The sequence below is a fragment of the Uloborus diversus genome, chromosome 8 (assembly GCF_026930045.1).
Source record: "Uloborus diversus isolate 005 chromosome 8, Udiv.v.3.1, whole genome shotgun sequence".
Taxonomy (NCBI): Eukaryota; Metazoa; Arthropoda; class Arachnida; order Araneae; family Uloboridae; genus Uloborus; species Uloborus diversus.
In genome coordinates, this window is record NC_072738.1 from 52116186 (window position 1) to 52121684 (window position 5499).

The following is a 5499-nucleotide window of genomic DNA, read 5'->3' on the forward strand; positions in this document are numbered from 1 at the left end:
TAAAGTTTTTTATAATCTTCAATTCATAAATTTTACAGAATAAAACTAGACACACTTGCACTTTAAATATGTGTTCTATGTAATGTAAAATATTTTCAAATTGCAATAGTTCACAACGAAAAAATGATACTGAGGAAATTAGTTTTTTTTAACGAGATTTATATGAACTAAATCTCTTTAAAGTAATAGAGTTGCAAAGCGACTTACCTATTCATCGGTGGTGGTCTTTTGCAGGCTTTGGTCACCAAAAAGGTGATTTTTATGACAGAATAAAATTCTACCAACAAAAATTACCCATTTGGTAGAAAGAAGAAAAGTATCCAAGAAAAAAGTAAATTACCTACACAAGTTATGCGACGCAACGAATTTACATGGCGTCCTCTCGGCAGTTATTTGGTTTTTAATTTCAGTTTGTATTCCTTCCGCGAGCATGCGTCGAGAAGTTGCACTTCGTACTTAAAAATAAGTGACACAGCTTCAAATTCAATCTCATGACGATACATAAGCAAGAAAATATAAGACTTTAAAATTATCTTCAGTGAATTCATGCGAGGAACAAAACTTTTACTAATCCCCTTGATGAGTATTACTTCGCATACATGAGTCAGCACTTGTTTTCATTGCGTGCTTTCGAAAGTTTCAGTTTGGATTTGGTGCTGGACTATAAAATTGCCGTGTGAGCTGCGCATGCGTCGACTCTTACTTTGTTGCGAAACGGGAAAGGTTTTTGATAAGAGCAGAAAACTGCTGAGGGCGTACGAATCTGTGTATTACGGAAAGCTTTTTTGTATATTCAGAGAGTTTTCCGAGATTTTTTACAGTGTACGCTCAAGATTCGTACGAAAATTCACGCTGTTTGGTTTTTAACAAAAATAGTGCTGGATGTTAAAAAAGATTTTTCTCTGAAATTCTGTTTGGTGCTTGAAATACTTAAGAGTAAAATGTCAGAAAGACATCATTTGAGTATCTACGATCGTGGACGAGCCGTTGAACGATTAGAAGCGGGTCAAAGTGTCACCACTGTGGCTGCTGCAATGGGTGCATCAAAAAGTACCATCTCCCGATTAAAGAAGGCTGCTGAAGGTGGAAATGTTTTGCAAAAGTATGCCGGGGTTCGTGGTAGAAGCACCACACCTTCAGGGGATCGCTATGGAGCCCTCATGGCAAAAAGGAACAGAAATTTCACTCCTGGACAGATAGCTGCAAATCTAACAACCTCTACCGGTACGCATGTTTCTTGCAAGAACCATCTCACGGCGAGTAAATAATTTCGGTTTGTATGCACGGAAGCCCGTACGTTGCACCCAAGTTCAACCACGCCATCGTCGAGAGCGATCACGCTGGTGTAAGGAACATGTTGGTGGGATCGTCAAAACTGCTCTAGAATGATGTTCTCCGACGAATCTCGTTTCAGTGTGACAAGTATTCTGCTCACCAACTACTGCGGAGAGAACGTGGAACACGTTATGCGCAAAAATTTGTTTGCTAACGTGATCGGTACGGCCCAGGCGTCATGGTGTGGGCAGACATCATGCACAATGGCAGAACACTGCTTCACATTTTTGAATAAGAAAGCAATACGTCGCAAATGTATTGCAAAGATGTTAGGATGGACCATGTTCGTCTTTTTAGGGGGGCTGTAGGTCCAGATTTTCTTTTTACGGACGACGATACACGGCCGCACTGGGGCATTGAAGTGTCGGACACACTGCAAAGAGAAAACATTCCCCGTATGAAGTGGCCTGCTTACTTTCCCGACTTAAATCCAATTGAACTTGCTTGGGAGGCTCTTGGCAGACGTGTTGAGCGGAGAACCGTCCCTCCCAAAACAGTACAAGAACTCAAATCCGGATTGAGAGAGGAGTAGGAAAACATCCCCCAAGCACTCCTCAATGATTAGTCGGAGTATGGAAAACAGATGTAAATTGTGCTTTAGTGTCCCTGGTAATCATACACCATATTAAGGTACTCATGTCTCCATCATTCTGACCTAGATCATTTTTTGCTGTTGTATGAAAATCATTTAAGTAGGATTATTTTTTTGTTTTTAAGTTTTTACTTCATTGATGCAGTACACTGTTAAAAAAAACCTGAAAGTTCAGGTAGTTTTCTGACTGATTTTAACAGAATATTTCTGTAATGCTTCAAAACGTATTTCTTCCTTACAACAACGTAAACATCCCGACGAAAACGGAATTTTTCCATTTCTAGGGTTGCCGCTGTGCTGTACTTTGCTCTGATTAGTCTTCAAGTCATGACAAACATCCCTTATTGATAGTGCTTATTAATCGCACTGTTACATTTTGCTAATTAAAAGCATATTTAGAATAACAACTCGAATGCTGTAGACAAAATAGATAGCTTGCTATTTCATGTCTGGAGAGTAATATACTCGTTATGTCGAAATTGTTTATACGCCTTTCAGCTTTGTAGGTTTTGAAAATGTTCGCGCCATTTTTAGACTGGCAGATGTGTTTTGATCGCCCTGATGATTTGATGTGGGTTTTACTGAGTCAGTATTAGAATATTATTGCGGTGTATTATTTTGCTCAATACTTCGAACAATTCTATTCGTTAGTCATATTGTGTGTTCTAGCGGTGAGAATAGTTTTAGGATCCCGTGTTATCCATTTAAAATAAAGGCTATTGGATCACTTGTATCCAGATGCAATTTAGACACTTAAATTTAGCACCGCTGGTCACATGTAAGTATTGTTGAATATCTTTGTACATGTTAAAATACAAATGTATTTTTCTTGTTAACATGCATTTGATAGAATTCCGATGGTAGCTGATTTAGAATTTATAGAACTATTATAAAGTTACTGTTTTTGCTCTAACGCGTTGTATTCTTGAAAATCATTAAAACGTTAAATGCCAACATTTCGTATCAACCGGAGATTATCTTAGTGTGCGAGCAAGGTAGAAAAAAATCACTCAGGTTTTTTTTTTTTTTTTGACAGATTGAAAGTAAACATTTTGATAGTAATAAAAGTAATCTAAATAAAAATATTTCTTGCTGTTATATTTTTTGCGAAAAGGCATAGCAGATTGTTAATCTTTGAAAATACAATTTTGACTAGAATAAGTTTTCTTGACTACTTAGAAATCTGGAAACATTCATTCCTCCTTTCGGGATTTCATTTATAATAAAAAATATAAATTATTTAATTTATTTCCTTAGGATCTCATCCAACAACTTATTTGAGATTATTGCAAGTTTCTTGTAAAAACATTTTGGGTAAAACGAACTGATTGATATGTTTAGCCTAAGTATAATGCTTATGCACTAAAAATCTATGTTGCTATTCCAATGAGGGAAAAATGCGGAAATCACCGGGGGGGAGGGGGTATACATCATCTGAGCAAAAAATTATTCACGTGTCAATGATTCTGTTTTTAAACACAGTAAATTGGTATGCGGTACTCTCCATCAGGTATATTATTCCATGATAAAGTCAACCGGTTTTTAATGGTATTTTATTTGACTCATTCTGCAAATAAAAATATTCTATTTTTCATGTATGCTTTTCCATGCCACGCCAGAATATGTACGCGGAGAAGTCGAAGGAAATATCGAGCAGTATCAGCATCAAAAATTGGTGTTATATTCAAATCCACTAATTTCCTTGTTGGTACTTTTCGATTATTTTTATTCATCTGAAGGTGCGAATTTCGAGATATGTGCTTGAAAGTTAAGTTATCAAGAAAAAACTTCACTTAAAATATATTTTAGTAATAAATACAAATTTAAAAAAATAATAGTTTTTGAATAGTTAAACTATTTTTCTAGTATACATCATTTTAAACATAGGATAGAAAAACGAGAATGAAATTTCGGTAAAATATGTGAAAATGAGAAGCGAAAAAATAGCGCAACGAAAAATTAAGAACCGAAAGTTCTGTAAAGACACAGAAAGTTTAAAAACGGAAAAATGCATGAACGGAAAATTTAAAAACGGAAAAATAGATCAACGGAAAGAAGAGAAATGGAATTTTCGTTAAATCACGGAAAATTTATAAATGAAAGAACAGAACTAAACGGTGAAATGAGAAATGGAACTTCTGTTTAGTCACGGAAAATAATTTAACGGATGCGTAATATTTACGGCAACTTTGCTGCCGGTACTTTATCCGTTATTTTCAGGAAATTTTTTTAACAGTGTAATATCTCTATTATTTTGTACTTATAATAAAGGCACATTCTCCCTACTAACTATATATTTCATTCTGTTTCTTTAATCATTATCTATTCTTAACTAGTCCAAAAAACGTAATTGTTCCTTAGCAATTGTCAAGCAGTGTAGCTTAGGGTGGTTCAAAAAAACTTTTTTTCAGCTAGAGTACAGGAAATCTTTTTTTTTTTTTTTTACTTTTACTAATAGTGTGAAAAGGGGTGCTCAAAGACCCCTTCATTTAACATTAGGCGTAGCATAGAAAATGCCACAAATTTAGAAACATTAAATTTCCCGAGCTGTTTTTTCGTAAATAATTATTTTATTGAAATGCATAAGTATATTACTAGCGTATATTATAATATGTAGCATTGTTTTTTCAGTTCAATGTATTTTTAAACACCCCTCCCCATTTTGATTAAGTTTGAGGGAGGGTGTTGTGCACCCTCTTTCAGTTGAAATAGGGAGCTAAAATTCTTCCAGTATATTACTATCCACAAGTCTAAAAATAATGAGGAGTGTCCTGTTATCTAGGAGAAACTTTTTTTTTTTTACATGTATTTTTGAACCTCCCTAATATAGCTATTTCAAGGCTACAATGGAGCCTCTTCATCAGTGCAAAACACTCAGCACACAACCAGAAAGTCGAGGGAGAACTAAACCAGTTCCCCCACGAGTCAGTCTCTCCGAGTACTCTTGGTCCATACGTTATTGCAAAAGATCAAAATTTACTGTCGACACTCGCCAGTGAATGTCAACATGTACATAGTAAATTTTTCGGAGTATGATCGTTTAGTTTCAGTCCATTACGCATTCACCGGTCTATATCGACATTCTCTAATTTTGACCTTTTACAGTAAGACACATGACATCTTTACTAATAATAAAGCTGAATGTCTCTCTGTCCAGTTCTCTCTCTCTCTTTCTCTCTCTGTCTGTCAGGATCTCTCTCTGTCCGGATCTCTGTCTCTCAGGATCTCCGTGACGCGCATAGCGCCTAGACCGTTAGCCCGATTTTCATGAAATTTGGCACAAAGTTAGTTTGTAGCATGTGGGTGTGCACCTCGAAGCGATTTTTCGAAAATTTAATGTGGTTCTTTTTATATTCCAATTTTAATGATAAAATTATTATAAAATGGACGAGAAAATTACGAAATTATCATAACGTAAAACCGTAACATGGGCACAAGCCAATTGCCGAGAAAATTTACCATACATTATTTGTAAATATACAGGCAAACCAAAAGATCTTTTAATTTTCTATTACGGGCAAAGACGAGCGGGTACCACTAGTTGAAAAATTAAAAGCAATTCCATTGCATGG